This window comes from Spermophilus citellus (assembly GCF_964194105.1).
Source record: "Spermophilus citellus genome assembly, chromosome: 12".
Taxonomy (NCBI): domain Eukaryota; kingdom Metazoa; phylum Chordata; class Mammalia; order Rodentia; family Sciuridae; genus Spermophilus; species Spermophilus citellus.
The window spans coordinates 55,582,302-55,600,741 of NC_138198.1; the positions used below are offsets into that span (position 1 = coordinate 55,582,302).

General features: G+C 41.2%; 1 protein-coding gene across 1 annotated transcript in view; it reads left to right on the plus strand.

Moving 5' to 3' along the window:
• The window catches only part of LOC308631637 (piezo-type mechanosensitive ion channel component 2-like), a gene marked incomplete at its 3' end in the record, with an annotated part of 303,944 nt that overhangs the window by 209,066 nt on the left and 76,438 nt on the right, over nucleotides 1-18,440 (plus strand).

The window sequence follows — 18,440 nt, forward strand, 5'->3', positions numbered from 1 at the left end:
ACTGCCCACGTTTCAGGTGTGTGATGGCAGTGATGGTATTATGGGCACAGAGTGCATGCTATTGCTGTGGGAGCTGGTGGGGACTTAGGGATGGAGGGTCTGATCCTGTATCTGAACAGTGCTGCTAACAGGCATCAATCAAATCCTAAAATCATTTAAACTCAGTTAAAATTAAAGTTAGTGCCCAGTACACAGGCATAGCTAACTCTAAATCCAGGTCGCACAATTGATTATGTCACAGTCCCCCAGGTGATAGGAGCAGGCCACAGAGGGCCCTTGCAGAGTCTCTTCATGAGGCAGGTATGTGATATTTGTTTTTGGCAGGCAGGGGTAAATAAATGTCTGATTTCAGTACAGAATTTAGTTCTGTAATAATGGATCCTTGAGCTTCTTTAGTTTCTGGTTTATTGTATACATGTAGAAAAACAGTTCTGCACTGTTGAAAGGGCTGACTTTGGGGATGACTTAACTGGGAGCCTAAGTATCCTCTGGAAAGCAGCCAGTTTGGGTTTAATTCTTCCTGCTAGTTAAGGAGCTCTTTTTCCACCTAGTGGCTGAGAACAGGAACTATGACCACCTTGTAAAAGCTCTAGTAGGTCTGGCAAACTTCTGCTGGAAAGGGTGAGTTTGTATTTTAGGCTTTCAGGAGGTGGTCATAGTAGGAAAGCAGCCCAGACAAGATGTAACAGAGATGGGTGTCGGCACATGCCTGCTATCCCAGCTACCAGGACACTGTAGCAGGAGGATCACAAGTTCAAGGCCAGCCTCAGCAACTTAGCAAGGCTCTAAGCAACCTGATGAGACTTGTCTCAAAATAAAAAAATAAAAAGGGTCAGGGACATAGTTCAGTGGTAGAGTGTCTATGGTTTAAACCAAGAAAGAAAGAAAGAGAGGGAGGGAAGGAGGGAGGGAGGGAGACACTCCATGTCTGAATCCTCTGGAGTGTCTAGTGAGTGCTATTCCCTGGATCTTGTCCTCCTAGAGAGCAGTTGGAGGTGTGGGGCTGGCACCTCTCAGGGGAGTAGCTAGAGGCCCTGCCCTGGTTTTCCTTTCATCCAAAAAACATTTCCATTGTTTGTTCATTTGGTTTTAATTAGCTACTGTGAATAGCACCAAATAAAGGAGGGGAGGGGAGGGGAGAAGGAAAAGGAAGGAAAGACAGACAAGAGGTTTAAAAGAACAAGCAGGTGCTAGACATGGTGCTGCTGGGTGCTCAGGAGGCTGAGGCACACAGATTGCAAGTTCAAAGCCAGCCTCAACAACTCAGCGAGGCACTAAGCAACTCAGTGAGACCCTGTCTCTAAATAAAATATAAAATAGGGATGGGGATGTTGCTCAGTGGTCATGTGCCCTGAGTTCAATCCCCAGTGCCAAAAAAAAAAAAAAAAAAGAAACAACTAACAGGTCCGTGTTCCAGTAAAACTTTGCTTATAAGCACTGAAATTTGAATGTCACGTTCTTTGCACATTTCATGAAATGAAACTTTTCTTTAGATTTTTCCAGCCATTTTTAGCTTTATAACCTTTACCAAAACCGGCAGGGGCCAGGCTTGGGCCAGAACCGCAGATTGCCATGCTGTGGGTGGATAACAACAACTCTTATAGTGTAATAATTGGCCACATTTGTTTTTCACTTGAATTGTCACAAACTCCAGGTTGTGATTTATTGAATATAGTTTTAGATGATCCCTTTAACAATTTAAGAGATTAATTACTATCACCTCTAGAGTAAGTCCTTAGACATTAGATTGCTTACCAGGATATGGAAACTTTGAGCTACATGATGCAGTATGTAAACTGCCTTGGTTTAGATACCTCACCATCCCATTGACCTGGATGTTGCATTTGATTCTTTTAAATCTTGGTAATTAGCATCTTTAAAACAATAGATTTTTACTAGGGCATTAGCCCCCATGTCTGAGTTGGAAGAAGACAAGCTGAAGACTAGGAGAAACAAATAGATAAAAGTCATCTTCCTGGGAACTGGTCACAGCCTTGTAACCAGAGAGGTGCAGTACGCACACCCAGCTCCTGGACACAGCCGCCTTTAGAACAGGGGGAGGTTCTGTGACCTTCTCAAGAGTTGTCAGATGGGCACTCTGGGGAGAACTAGTCTTATTTTTAGAAACATTGAATTGGTTTGGTTGTGCCATTACTGTGATGCATGTTTGTTGATTGTTTGAAAAAATAAAGAACACAGGAAACACTTCAAAAAAAAATTGATTCTAACTCCCAGAAATGATCTTGACTTTTTAGTTCCTGTTTTTCCAGTATTTTTCCTCAGCATATATATTTGTTTTTAAAACAAACCTGGAGGCCTGCTGTGCATGCTGCCCTGTATGTATCCTGTCCCTCTCCCTGAATCTGTGTGTCTTCTGGCCATGATGCTGCCTTCTAGCACATGCTTCTCATGAGTGCAGCTTTGCCCTCATCAGGCCCCAACTTTTGATTCACTTTTGCTCTAGTGCATGATGTGGTGGTGAGCCCCACGTAATTTTAAATCTAAACAGCCCTTGGGACGAGTAGGCTGGAGCCATGCTGTGCTCTCTGGGCTGTGAGGGAGTCTGTGTGGGGTGTGCCTTGCTGGGGTCTGCGGGGGCCTGAGGTTGCCATGGTCCTGGGCCAACAGCACATTAATACACCAGGGGTCGGCAGTGCCCTCACCATGTGATGCTGCATTGAGTCCCGCACCTGTGCTTGGCACAGATCTGGGGTCCCATTTTCTGTAGGTAATCCTGTCTTTTCACCAAGTGACCCCCAGAAGACTATCTGCTTCCCTCCAGATGCATTCGCCATCACTTTTTTCCATGAGAGGACATAGAGAAGATGAGCAGGGCACACATGGACTTCAAGTTCACCTGGAACTTGATGGGGTGTTGGGTTTTTGAGGGGGGGATTTAGTGATTGCCTTCCATTGCTGCACCCAGGACAGCGAGACTGCATTTAAAAAAAAAAACAGTGTCAGGACTTGTGATTTGACATTATGAATGTCCCCACGGACAAGCTCACACACTGTGCCTGAAAGTATGGTTGTTCTTCCCAAATCTGAAGTGCTATAGTGATCACACTTTGGAGATTCATCCGGCAGAATAAAGCTTTAACGTGAATCTGTGTAACTAAATATGAGACCCACTAACAACAGCCTGTTTAATAGAATAGAGCCCTGTTAAGAATGTTATGCTGGCAGCATCCCTAAGAAAAGGGACGAGCTGAACAAAGTTCGCCTTACTTCATGCAGAGCCAGTCCATGCAAAGGGAGTGTATCTTATAGAAATTTTTGCAGACAGTAAGCACTTCACGCTTTGAAAGGAGTGCAGAAGTAGAATTCCACCTGTGGGGCAGAGGCTCACAGGCCTTGGTCACCCGTGGGCCTGGGGATGCTCCCCCACTGCACCTGTAAGGAGATCAGACCTGTGAGTCCGGGAGCACTGCACAGCTTCTCTACTGTGGGCCTTTCATTCAAAGTGCAGCCGGTACACTTGGTAGGGGACAGGGACAGAGGTGGGAAACTGGCCTGGGCCATGTGGTCAAGAATGCTGTCTCTTGCAATAAACTGCATGAAGTCTTTACACACTGGAGACTTTTATTAAAAGTCAGTTACAAGTCTGGCATTCGGTCTTTGACTGTGTTTCCTTGTGAGACAGACACCTAAGATAGTTCTGAGGGGAACTTGCTTAAGAACAATCTTGCGGGCTGGAGATATGGCTCAAGTGGTAGTGCGCTCTGCTGGTATGTGTGCGGCCCGGGGTTCGATCCTCAGCACCACATACAAACAAAGATGTTGTATCCGCCGAGAACTAAAAAATAAATATTAAAAAAATTCTCTCTCTCTCTCTCTCTCTCTCTTAAAAAAAAGGAAAACACATATAATTGCAAAAACAAGTTCAGAAATAATTAGATGTTAAATAAACTTAAAAAAAAAAAAGAACAATATTGCTTTTTCCTGAGATAGGTCAGGCTCTGAAGTAGGTGTCTGTGGTGGGCCCAGCAGGAGGCCAAAACAGATGCCTGGCATCCTGTGCCTGTCACCAGTGTGGACCCTGGTCCCAGTTGTCTGGTGTCTCTCCATCCCACTTCATTTTGCCCATGTGGAACCCTGAGACAGGCAGTGATGACAGTAACTTAGGTCCTCTCTGCTGCTCCTCAACTGGCTTTCTTTCCAACCACTGTACTTTCTCTAGATTTCCAAGCACTGAACCTTTTCTCAAATTCAGTTGTTTGGTTTGCTGCCTCTTTTTTTTTTTTTTAATACATGACAATAGTGGAATGCATTATGCTCATTATTCCCCATATACAGCACAATTTTTTGTAACTTAATTTGGCGTGATCATGCTGCCTTATTTTATAAACCTAAATTGTGAAACTGGAAAAGGAAAGGTGGGAAAGGAATGGGAATCAGTCTATGTTCGTTCTCATGAAAACGGCACTCTCTAGATGAGTATCCACCCATTTGTGCTGTGACCCTTTTTTATATGCCGTTTCCATATATCATAATGATTAGAAAGTGAATCATGTTTAATGAAGGAAAAGCTCATGTGGACATGTGAAAACAATGTAAAAACAATAATAATAATAATAATAAACACATGGCATAGCCTGGGATGGCTGCCTTTTGAGTTTAATTACTCAATAACAAATGAGGAGAAAGATGAAAAGCAAACATTAAAAGTGCAATGTCGGTCATTATATTTATACTATTTTTATAATAGTCATAAAACGTCCATTACACATACAGGGAGCAAAGGTCTAAGGAAGGGCTTCGGCCAGCTGGTCTGGCAGGGCCCAGGCAGTATGCAAGCAGTTAGGCCATCAGGCCACCTGGTATTTGCACTTCTGCAGTGCCCCCAGGATTACTGTGGAGTTGTTAGGGAAAGCTTGGTGCTCGTCCACAATGCCAATCCAATAACAAGGACATGGTTTTGAGAAAGAGGAAGAAGAGCTCTATTGCTTTGCTAGCAAAGGAGAAGTACAGGGGACTCCTGTCCCAGAGGTTGTGACTCTGCCATCAGCAGGAACAGGGGGCTTTTAAAGAGGTGATTCAAAGGCTACCCATTCCAGGTGTTCTCTGTTGGAGCTGTCATTCACTTGTTAATGTGGGAGACAGTCATTTCTGAGATCTTCTGGTACCATCTCCAAAGTCTGGATTACTTCTTTCCTATGGTGGGTGTGTGCTCCAGGACAGATAACTCTGCCTGGGATGGGGGAAGAAAGGTAATCCTGTTTCCCCTGAGATTAGGGAGGGGAGAGATTAGGGAGGAACAAGGAGAGAGGAAGAGAAAGAAGCAGGTCCGTTTAAAAAATAAGTTGCAGTGGCAGAGCAGCCAGGGCTGACTGAAAGCATAAAGTGGACACTGTTACAGAGTGCCCCTCTCACTGAGGGGCCTGGGGTTTAGTAAGCAGAAACTCCACAGAAAGAATAAATTGGATACTCTTTGGCCAGAATTGCACCTGGAGGCCTGGGGGCTGTAGGGGAGGAGGGTCAGGAAGCGGGGGCTGTACAACCTGTAATTTTAATGCTAAAGCATGCAAACTAACCCAAGTTAACACCCATCTTCCCCTTTGTGACTAGGTGGCCCTGGAAGTGGTTCATGCATAAGATGATTTAATTTGTAAAGTTGGTAGGTGACAAGTTGGTGAGCAAACTCTGGTTTTCATTTTGAAAAGATTCTGAATGACAAGTGACTAACTAGCCTAGAGGCTCCTACCAACTTCATCTGCACTCACCTGAAAGGTGGGGAAAATGAGCTGAAAGATACCTTGATGGATTTACACAGACACAGAATTCAGACACCCAGACCCCTGAGTCCACCTGGACATATGCACGACTGTGATCACTTGGGGGCAGACGTGCCATGGTGTGGATCCAAGATCCCAGTGCAGTGGGGCATCCTACCCAGTTGTGACACCCGGCCTTAGGTTCAGAAGAAACTGGGGCTTCTGACCACAGAGGTCCTTTGCAGGGGATATTGATCCAGAAGAGGGACTGGTCTTTCCCTTCTCACCTTCCAGAAGGTCAGCCTGGATCTCAGTGTTGGAAATCAGACTTCCTGCCTCCACCTGCTGAGGCCTCTCAGCAGAAAGGCCTCCCTTCGCTTCTCAGGGAGACGACCTCTTGTTCTCAGTGGGGACCTAGAGTGGCCCTTGGTGGATCAGACTGTGTGGCTCATTCTACAGGGTCCAGGGCTAAGATAGAGCTCACTGCCATCAGGAGACAAATGACTTCCAGTCCTTTGCCCTCAGGAGTCAAATGACTTCTGGGACTTTCCAGGAAATTGAGGCAGCATGAAGGCCCCTTCAAACCCTGATTCTTGCTATCAAGTCAGAAAGATTTTAGACATGTCACTCAGAGTAACAGGAATGAGTTTATTAAAGAGACGAGAGGGACAGTGGGCCTCTCCTGACACTGTGGTTTTATTGGGGATCCCAGAGAAGTTTCCAGAGAGTCCCACCCAGGTCTACCTCTTGACCTTTGACTGACAGCAGAATGACGGACTTTCAAGTCCCCACTGCCATGCCAATTCTAGGTTGCTTTGGCTCATGCTGACAGGTTCTAATTGGATTATCAACCTCAAATTCTTGCAGATTTTATTGTTAGGAGAAATTATCCTTATCTCCCTGAGTTCCAAGATCTGGTCTCTGGAAGGGGTCACAAAAGTCTCCCCTTCAGGGTTCCTCTTACCAACATTATTTTGGGCCTGCATTTCTCTGGCAGATAACAGGTAGTTTGCTAAGAAATGATTCATAGCCTGTCCACTTAAGCCAGATAGGCTGTAGGTAAATTGCTTCTTGGAAAAGAAAGCATGTGGGGGCCAGCACAGTGGGCCCACTTTATAGAATTATTCCTTTAACCTCATGTTCCCGCCACTCCCATCTGTGGGTCTGCTATCAAGAGGATCATCTTTTGCTCCAGAGCACATTCTCTGGAGCTCGGGAATCTCACCTCTTGCCCTGTTGCTGCCCAGGTGGAGCACACCTGCCAAACCCTTATTTACCACACTCCATGCCTCAGTTTGATGATTTATAATCTAGGAATGGAAACCATGCCTGGCCGGGAGTGGGCGTGCTGTGTTGAACAGAGCAACGTAGGCTGCCGAGTGCTTGGCAGCCCAGGAAAAAGGTCTCATTTCCCCTGTTGCATTCAGCTGGGGTGTTTACTATCCACCCTTGATTCTGCAGTTCTGACAGTTGATTCTAGCCTTATCACCCATCACCTGTAGATCCCTGAGCACATAAAGCTGTTCCTTCCTTCACAGGAAGTGTCCTCTTCTGCTCACACATCTCTCTGGCCTCTACGTTTCCCTCAAAAGCAAGCCCAGGCACTTCCTTCTGGAACCTTCCCTGCTCCTTCTGTGAAGAACAGGAGTTACCTTGTAGAAATTGCCCTCTGCACACTTGCTGCCCCAGTCCATAGTTCACATGTGTGTCCGCTTCAGGAGGTCCTGGTGCTCAGGGCTGTGAAGGCCTGTTGGGCTTGGTCCTCTCAGGATTTAGCAAGCTGCGTGCACAAAGGGCTCCCAGGAATACCTGTTCAAGGTTGTTTTCTGTCTTCATTTCCTAGAACTCTTGTAGTTTAGCTCCTTGACATGAAAACAATGTAAAATCTATTTTTTCCTGAACTGCTGATGGTCCACAGTTTAAAAAGTATGGAAGACTGCAGTCCACAAAGACCAGGGTCCATTTGTGTACACCCACTGACTCCCACTGCCACACTGTGGACCATGTCCACCATAACTGAATGTCAAGTTCAGCTAGGATTTAAACAAGGCTGTGGTATAGATAGCCATGGCCCCCACATTGCAGTAATGGCAAATATTTAGCTTTGGCCTCATAAAAGTGATGGTTTTAAATTTATTTATTTGTGTAGAAAGTTAAAGAATAGTTTTTTCCCTGTTGTATTCAGAAAGGGAGAGAGAGAGACAGGGACTCCAGACAGGCACAGAGTAGGATCGACCTTCAGACAAAGGAGTTTATTAGAGCCCATAGCACCAGCAGGGTCTGTAGTAAATCTTCAACCTGCCAGGGAAAGTAAAAATGTGTTTTTTTTTTTTTTTTTTTTTTGTGTGTGTGTGTGTGTGTGCGTGTGTGTGTGTGTGAACTTCTATTTTTCCACATTTTTAATTGGTGTATTATAGTTGTAAGTAATCCTGGGATTTGTTGTTATATATTTGTACATGTGCACAATGTAACAATATAATTTGTCCAATAACACTCCTCAACACTTTCCCCTTCTTTGTTTCATCTGATTCATTTTGATATGAAATCTGCTTGTCACATATGAGAGTAGCTACCCCTGCTTGTTTGGGGCCTCCATTTACATACTATGTCAGTTTTTATTCTTGCACTTTCAGCCTATGGCTGTCTTTTCCCAAATGGTAAGTCTCCTGAAAACAACATAGAGTTGGATTTGGTTTTTTAATCTATTCTGCCAGCTTATGTCTTTTAATTGGGGAGTTGAGACTATTTGCATTCAATGTTATTATAAAGATGTTTATTAATTCCTGCCATTTTTATTTATTTGTCATATATAATTTGCTCCTGTTCCTCATTTGCTGAGCTACTCTTCAAATTAGACTTGTTCATTTGTGAGCTTTGGGGTTTGTTTTTTATTTCTTTTGTGTGTATTTCTTTAAGATCTGTAGTGCTGGCTCAGTAGTCATGAATTCTTTTAGTTTCTGAGTATTTTGGAAGGTTTTTATTTCATATTATATTTTGAAAGGTAGCTGTGCTGGATACAGCACTCTTAGTTAACAGTTATTTTCTTTCAGGACTTGGAACACATTATTATAACCCCTCCTGGCTTTTAGAGATTGTAGTGAGGAATTGGAACTGAATCTGACTCTAAATGTGGCCTGATGTTTTTCTCTTGAGGCTTTTAAAATTCTGTCATTGTTAAGTATGTCAGGCATTTGATGTGTCATGGAGAAGTTCTTTAATGATCTCGTCTATTTGGGGTTCTGAATGCCTCCTGAATCTAGATGTCCATCTCATTCTCAGGGTGTGGAAAATTTTCTTTTATTATTTCCCTGAAATGGCTATTCATTCTATTACCCTTTTTAATTCCAATGATTTACAAATTTGGTCTCTAAATGCCTCGGGGTTCTTATGTATTCTGATCATGATTACTTATTTTCTGTAGTTCTGTTTGGATGTTCAAGGCCAGCCACTGTGTCTTCCAGCTCTGAGACTCTGTCTTCATCTTGGTCTGCTCTATTAGAAAGATTTTCAACTGAACTTTTTGATTTATGGTATCTTTCAATTCCAAGATTTCTGTCTGGTTCTTTTTCTATCTCTTTTTTAAATTTATCATTCATATCATGTATTGACTTCTGTAATTCATTCAGTTGTTTTTCTGTGTTCTCTTGGAATTCATTGATCACTTTTATAATCATTCTTTTGCATTCTTTATTTGCATTTCATTTGCTTCAGAATGTTTGGGGTCATTTGCTGGTCAATTATGAACTTTAGGAGGTATCATGTTACCTTGTTTTTTTAAGTTTCTTATATCCCTGTGTTGGGTTTGATGCATCAGTTGAGAGGAATTCCTCTGCCACTCTTAAGTGTTGGCCTTTTTGGGTCACAGCCTTCTCTGGCTAACATGTCCTAGAGAAATCTAGATTGAGACCCCTGGCTGGTGTGGTATCCTAGCCCTTGTGCTAATTCTTTCTGTTTTTGCTGTAGTCCATGAGGGGGACCTGAGGGCTCACACCTAGTCATTCCTACTTGGGTCTAGTTGTTAGTTTGGGGTTTTGTCTTTTCTGATTTTTGTATTAAAATTTAGTTGATGTTTGAGTGTCATTAATGTGTGTGTAGAGCAAGGTGTGCTGTCCTTTGGCTGAGTTTAGTTCAGCAATGGTCTCTACCCTGTGGACACATGGTGTCCCCATAGGTTCCCAGCAGGTTTCAGAGATTCAGTTCACATTAGACTGGTTTTATGACTCTGGACCCTCGGTGACATAGAACTTTGTGTGGAGGAAAGCAGCTCAGGAAATGGCAACAGGAAGTAGCAAAAGGTCTTTTTTTAAGGTCCCTGAGGGAGAGATGGTGTTACATCACAGGAAAAAAGGTCCCACATTGATTGACGTTAAGAAATTAAACTATGCATTCAGCAGTTTGGGCTGAGGCAGGACCTTGGGTGGAAAGAGAGGAAACTCACAGAACAATTGACCTGGTTATTATGTGACCTTTGGTACATGACATTCTCCAGGGCTTAAAATAAATACAATTAAGTAATAAGTAGCTCTTAATTTTAAAGAAATTAGAGATTTCAGTTCACATTCAGTATGTTGTTCATGAAAGAAAAGTGACCACAACACTTGGAGCAACCAAGAGATCTTTATTGAGGCAGTGTCTGATTGACAGGGAAGGAAGAGAAAAAAGAGAGGGAGAAAGAGAAAAAGAGAAAGAGAGAGAGAGATCCAGCAGGAGAGAGTTTTTATAGCCAAAATCTAATGGAGTCTCTGGGTCTGCAAGCTGCCTTGTAGGCATACAGTGATTGGATCATATAGTAGTTGCTAAGGATGTCATCTTCCACCTTCAGGCAGACCAGGCAAGGGCCAGATGTGGGTTTCTGTTACACCAGATGGGTTGGGGTTGAGTGTCCAGCCCACCCTGCTGCTAACATTTGTTCAGCCTGCCCTGCAGCTAACAGTTCAGAAGCCTGGTCTTATTATTGAGACCAGGGGCAACGTTTCTTAGTTTGGAAGCTGGTCTTGAACATGGGCTCTGGGCCTGCTACAGTGTGTGGGAGGTGCATCTTCAGTGCTCAAGGGTCAGACCAGTGCCTGGTAGTTAGAAGGCAGTCAAGAAATATTAGCTCCATTTTTCTTCTACCATTTTTTTTCTTTTTTGTGCATATGTAAAATATATACATATGATTTTTTAATTAAATAAATGTTTAGAAGTGAAGGCTAGTAAATAATATATGTATGGACTGATTCCCAATTTATGTGGCAGCTAGTAGTTTAGTAAACTCTGAACCAACACAATAACTCTAACTTCATTTTCTCTGAAAAGTCTCAATACTGTCGTTGTACTACTGATGTACAAAATTTTTCTGGCTTCTGGAAAAGATTAGAACTACTTAATTTCTTTCCTTGGTATTCTTCCTATGAGGCAAAACATATTCCTTAAACAAAATTAAGTTGAAGTTGTATGTATTTTGAATGCACACACATAAATGAGGATAAGGATAGTAACGATACCTTTTCCATAAGTTTATCATCAACATTAAAGGGTTAATATTTGTAAAACAGTGCCTGCAAATAATAAGAACTGCAAAGAGGTGCTTGTCAAATAAATTTTAAACTGATTAAATAAGTTGTCCTAATAATTAATTAGGTTTTCAGCATTTGATTAGCGCTTGAATTACAATATGTGAGAATAGTCTTATCACTTATCTTCTACTTAAACTCTAATTCAAACATGAGTTTTGGTTTCAGGGAATATGATTTTAGATGCTTATTACTTGAATTATAAGTTACTTTGGTTTCTAGGTCAGTTACTTTACCTGAGGCACTTTTCTGGCACATTTTACTTCTTATTAAATTCTCCAAATTCTATGAGGGAGGTGCCGCATGGTGCTTTTCAAGCCCATTATTCAAAGGCAAAACAGAAACTTATGAAGGTCAAGCAGCATGTTTACTGAATGATGGAAACAAGGTCTAAACCCAAGTCTTGTTCCTCATCTTGTGCCTTTGCTGGCTATATGGAGCATAACTGCTTTCCTGACATAGTGTGTCCTGTGCTAATCTGCTTCCACTGCCTTTCTAGAATGTTCAGAATCCCTCCTCACCCCACCTGGTTCCAAGTGACTTGAAGGAATGGGCCTTTGCATTTTCCAACATAAGGTGCAGAGGTCAGTAATTCAAGCCCGGATGAAGTGCCTTACAGCAATGGTGTCAGGAGGCAACTTACGGGCAGGCCTAGTGCATGTGGACTGAGCTAATCTTTTTGAAGGGCATCTGGCACCTACCGCTGCTAGAGGAGTCTCCTGGGGTCTTGAGGTCCAGAACTGCATCTAATTTATCTTTGTGTTTCCTCGGCATGTTGCCATGTCAAGCTTGCTACAGGCTCCAGTGAATGTTTGCTAAGAAAACAAGCTTTCAAAATGTGAAGGGGATGAAAGATTCATCACCGTTCACGGTACATTTTTTTCTAAATTTGCTCCAAATGATAGATGTTAATGGACGTACCACAAACAGTGTCTGGGTGGTACACTGAGGTTCTTTCAACATTAAACACGAATAGTAGATTAGCAATGATAGAATTTCTTGTGGTAGTACCATTGACTATACCTCAAGTTAAGATAACAGAGTATGAACAACTAAATCTACGTAGATCATTGGAGAAAGGGCCTTTTAGGACAAATGACTACTAGCCATCAACTTTTCACTGGAGAGCGTGATCAGCTTGTTTGTTGGAGTTTGGATCCTTGTCTGAGTTCTGGATTTTAATTGATCACAGCAGCACCTCATTAGTTCTCCAGTTCTATTGTAGATGAGCCAATTGGCTGCGCTGTGAAGTGTTGTAAGAATAAATACACTGGAGTCCCTTGGCCCAACCCTCTGTGGATGGCTCAAGTTCAGAATGTTGCAAGGGAGAAACTGCTGCGGCTGCATGTGAGTTCCAAGCCGCGGTGGCTCGGGGGTGAGGGATCGGCTTTGAACACAGGAACTGTCCTGCTCTACCTTTTCCCTGCAGAAAGGAGGGTTTCTGTTCTGAGACTTTGGGAAATGTCTTCATAAACTTCCCAGTCATTAGCATCCTGCTTTCCCTAACAGCTTTATGAGGTCTAACTGATATGCAATCAGCTACACATATTTAAGTGCACAATTTGATAAGTTTTGACCCAAACAGTCCCATGAAGCTATCACCCCAATCCACATGATGAACATAGCATACTGTGCAAATGTTTGCTCCTGCTCCGACATAACCATGCCCCTGTCCTTCCTGCCACTGCATCCACACCAGGGCTACCACTGACCTGCTTTCAGTAACCAGACTCCTTTGAATGTTCTAGAATCACACAGCAGGTGCTTTGGGGGGCGTGGCAGGAGATGACTGAGATTGCTCAAGTTGGGGTGGGAGTGTTTCCTTCTCTGCTCTCACTTCCACATGGTCTGGTTGGTCTTTTAATTCTGGGCATTCTAATAGGAAGGTCCTGCCAATTCACTGTGATCTCAATTTGCATTTCCTGATGATTAATGAGGCTGAACATCTTCATGAGCTGATTTTATATTTCTATTTCCAAGTGAAGTCTGTTAAAATATTCTACCTACTTTTTTCTTGTTTGTTTCCTGGGTACTATTTTGAGAGTTGTTTAGATAACCAGGATACTGTCATTTGTTGGATATACAGTTGTGCCAATATTTCTCCATTCTGTGAAATATGATTCTGCTAATTGTATCTGCTCTAGAGCAAAGTTTTTAGTTTTGATGAGGTCTACTCTATTTGTTTTCTGAATCATGCTTTGGTGTAGTAGTTTAGGAATCTTTGTCAAATGCCAATCTCAAATTATTTTCCATATGTTTCCTAGAAATTTTATAGTTTTGGTGGGGGATGGTATTTGTATTTTACTTGGGAATTTTTTTTTTGTACTAAAAATGGAACCTAAGGGTGCTTCACCACTGAGCCATATCCTCAGCCCTTTTTATTTTTTATTTTAAGATAGGGTCTCACTATGTTGCTGAGGCTGGCCTCAAACTTGCTATCCTCCTGCCTCAGCCTCCTGAATCACTGACTACAGGTGTATGGGATTTTTTTTTTCTGGACTTTCTTTATTTATGAATTTGTCCATGATGTTCAGTTGTTCTGGAGTCACTTTTAGAACAGGCTGTTCTTTATGACTGTTATTGACTTTATACTTTCTTTTTTTTGTCAAACTATTTTATTGATTGTTTAAAGCATTACATAGCTCATGATATATCATCTTTCATACATTTGACTCAAATTGTGTTTTGAACTCCCATTTTCACCCCAAATACAGATTGCAGAATCACATCTGTTACATATTCACTTTTTTACATAATGCCATATTAGTGACTGTTGTATTCTGCTACCTTTCCTATCCCCTACTATCCCCCCTCCCCTCCCCTCCCCTCCCATCTTCCCTCTCTCCCTCCCCTGCTGTTGTTCAATTCTCTCCCTTTTTTTTCCCTCCCCCTTGCCCCTCATGACCTCTTATGATTTTATGTATCATTGAAGGTCTCCTACCATTTCCATATGCTTTCCCTTCTCTCTCCGTTTCTCTCCCCCCATTCGTCTTTGTTTACTGTAGTCTTTTTCTCATGCTCTTCCTTCCTGTTCTCTTCTTAGTTACTCTCCTTATAACAAAGCCGACATTTGGCATTTGTTTTTTAGGGCTTGGCTAGCTTCGCTTAGCATAATCTGCTCTAATGCCATCCATTTCCCTGCAAATTCTATGATTTTGTCATTTCTTAGTGCTGCATAATACTCCATTGTGTATAGATGCCACATTCTTTTTATCCATTCGTCTATTGAAGGGCATCTAGGTTGCTTCCACAGTCTTGCTATTGTGAATTGTACTGCTATGAACATCGATGTAGCAGTGTCCCTGTAGCATGCTGTTTTTAGGTCTTTAGGGAATAGACTGAGAAGGGGAATAGCTGGGTCAAATGGTGGTTCCATTCCCAGCTTTCCAAGAAATCTCCATACTGCTTTCCAAATTGGTTGCACCAATTTGCAGTCCCACCAACAATGTACAAGTGTACCCTTTTCCCCACATCCTCGCCAGCACTTGTTGTTGTTTGACTTCATAATGGCTGCCAATCTTACTGGAGTGAGATGGTATCTTATGGTGGTTTTGATTTGCATTTCTCTGACTGCTAGCGATGGTGAGCATTTTTTCATGTACTTGTTGATTGATTGTATGTCCTCCTCTGAGAAATGTTTGTTTAGGTCCTTGGCCCATTTGTTGATTGGGTTATTTGTTATCTTATTGTCTAATTTTTTGAGTTCTTTGTATACTCTGGATATTAGGGCTCTATCTGAAGTGTGAGGAGTAAAAATTTGTTCCCATGATGTTGGCTCCCTATTTACCTCTCTTATTGTTTCTTTTGCTGAGAAAAAAACTTTTTAGTTTGAACAAGTCCCATTTGTTGATTCTAGATATTAATTCTTGTGCTATGGGTGTCCTATTGAGGAATTTGGAGCCGGACCCCACAGTGTGTAGGTCGTAGCCAACTTTTTCTTCTATCAGATGTCTTGTCTCTGGTTTGATATCAAGCTCCTTGATCCATTTTGAGTTAACTTTTGTGCATGGCGAGAGAAAGGGATTCAGTTTCATTTTGTTGCATATGGATTTCCAGTTTTCCCAGCACCATTTGTTGAAGATGCTATCCTTCCTCCATTGCATGCTTTTAGCCCCTTTATCAAATATAAGAAAGTTGTAGTTTTGTGGGTTGGGTTCTGTGTCCTCTATTCTGTACCATTGGTCCACCCGCCTGTTTTGGTACCAATACCATGCTGTTTTTGTGACTATTGCTCTGTAGTATAGTTTGAAGTCTGGTATCGCTATACCACCTGATTCACACTTCCTGCTTAGCATTGTTTTTGCTATTCTGGGTCTTTTATTTTTCCATATGAATTTCATGATTGCTTTCTCTATTTCTACAAGAAATGCCATTGGGATTTTGATTGGCATTGCATTAAACCTATAGAGAACTTTTGGTAATATCGCCATTTTGATGATGTTAGTTCTGCCTATCCATGAACAGGGTATATTTTTCCATCTTCTAAGATCTTCTTCAATTTCTCTCTTTAGGGTTCTGTAGTTTTCATTGTATAAGTCTTTTACCTCTTTTGTTAGGTTGATTCCCAAGTATTTTATTGTTTTTGAGGATATTGTGAATGGAGTGGTTGTCCTCATTTCCATTTCAGAGGGTTTGTCGCTGATATACAGGAATGCCTTTGATTTATGCGTGTTAATTTTATATTCTGCCACTTTGCTGAATTCATTTATTAGCTCTAATAGTTTCTTTGTAGACCCTTTTGGGTCTGCTAGGTATAGAATCATGTCATCTGCAAATAGTGATAATTTAAGTTCTTCTTTTCCTATTTTTATGCCTTTAATTTCTTTCATCTGTCTAATTGCTCTGGCCAGTGTTTCGAGAACTATGTTGAACAGAAGTGGTGAGAGAGGGCATCCCTGTCTTGTTCCAGAATTTAGAGGGAATGCCTTCAATTTTTCTCCATTCAGAATGATGCTAGCCTGGGGCTTAGCGTAGATTGCTTTTACAATGTTGAGGTATGTTCCTGTTATCCCTATTTTTTCGAGAGTTTTGAACAAAAAGGGATGCTGTACTTTGTCGAATGCTTTTTCCGCATCTATCGAGATGATCATATGGTTCTTATTTTTAAGTCTATTGATGTGGTGGATAACATTTATTGATTTCCGTATATTGAACCAGCCTTGCATCCCAGGGATGAATCCTACTTGATCATGGTGTACAATTTTTTTGATATGATTTTGTATCCGATTCGCCAGAATTTTATTGAGGATTTTTGCGTCTAGGTTCATTAGAGATATAGGTCTGTAGTTTTCTTTCTTTGAAGTATCTTTGTCTGGTTTAGGAATCAGTGTGATGTTGGCCTCGTAGAATGAATTTGGAAGTTCTCCCTCTTTTTCTATTTCCTGAAATAGCTTGAAAAGTATTGGTATTAGTTCCTCTTTAAAGGTTTTATAAAACTCTGCTGTATACCCATCCGGTCCTGGGCTTTACTTAGTTGGTAATCTTTTGATGGTTTCTTCTATTTCCTCAATTGATATTGGTCTGTTTAGGTTGTCTATATCCTCCTGTCTCAATCTGGGCAGATCATATGACTTAAGAAATTTATCGATGCCTTCACTATCTTCTATTTTATTGGAGTATAAGGATTCAAAATAATTTCTGATTATCTTCTGTATTTCTGAAGTGTCTGTTGTGATATTGCCATTTTTATCCTGTATGCTAGTAATTTGAGTTCTCTCTCTTCTTCTCTTCGTTAGCATGACTAAGAGTCTGTCGATCTTATTTATTTTTTCAAAGAACCAACTTTTAGTTTTATCAATTTTTTCAATTGTTTCTTTTGTTTCGATTTCATTAATTTCAGCTCTGATTTTAATTATTTCTTGCCTTCTGCTTCTTTTGCTGTTATTTTGCTCTTCTTTTTCTAGGATTTTGAGATGAAGTATGAGATCATTTATTTGTTGGTTTTTTCTTTTTTTAAGGAATGAACTCCATGCAATGAATTTTCCTCTTAGAACTGCTTTCAATGTGTCCCATAGATTCCGATATGTTGTGTCTGTGTTTTCATTTATCTCTAAGAATTTTTTAATTTCCTCCTTAATGTCTTCTATAACCCATTGATCATTCAGTAACCTGTTGTTCATTCTCCAAGTGATGCATGATTTTTCCTTCCTTCTTTTATCGTTGATTTTCAGTTTCATCCCATTATGGTCAGATAAGATGCATGGTATTATCTCTACTCCTTTATATTGTCTAAGAGTTGCCCTGTGACATAATATATGATCTATTTTTGAGAAGGATCCATGTGCTGCTGAGAAAAAAGTGTAACTGCTTGATGTTGGGTGGTATATTCTATATATGTCAATTAAGTCTAGGTTGTTAATTGTGTTATTGAGTTCTATAGCTTCCTTATTCAACTTTTGTTTGGAAGATCTGTCCAGTGGTGAGAGAGGTGTGTTGAAGTCTCCCATGATTATTGTATGGTGGTCTATCAGACTCTTGAACTTGAGGAGAGTTTGTTTGATGAACATAGCTGCACCATTGTTTGGGGCATATATATTTATGATTGTTATGTCGTGTTGGTGTATGGTTCCCTTGAGCAGTATGTAGTGTCCCTCTTTATCCCTTTTGATTAACTTTGGCTTGAAATCTATTTTATTTGATATGAGTATGGACACTCCTGCTTGTTTCCGAAGTCCATATGAGTGATATGATTTTTCCCAACCTTTCACCTTCAGTCTATGTATGTCTTTTCCTATCAAATGCGTCTCCTGTAGGCAGAATATTGTTGGGTCATGTTTTGTGATCCATTCTACTAGCCTGTGTCTCTTAATTGGTGAGTTTAAGCCATTAACATTTAGGGTTATTATTGAGATATGGGTTATCCTTCCAGCCATATTTGTTTATTTATGTTACTGAATATGGTTTGTTTACCACTTTGATTATTTTCCCCCTTTTACTGTCCTACCTCCCACTGTTGGTTTTCATTGTTATTTTCCATTTCCTCTTCCTGTAATGTTTTGCTGAGGATTTTTTGGAGAGATGGTTTTCTAGCTGCAAATTCTTTTAACTTTTGTTTATCGTGGAAGGTTTTAATTTCATCTTCCATCTTGAAGCTCAATTTTGCTGGATACACAATTCTTGGTTGGAACCCATTTTCTTTCAGTGTTTGAAATATGTTATTCCAGGATCTTCT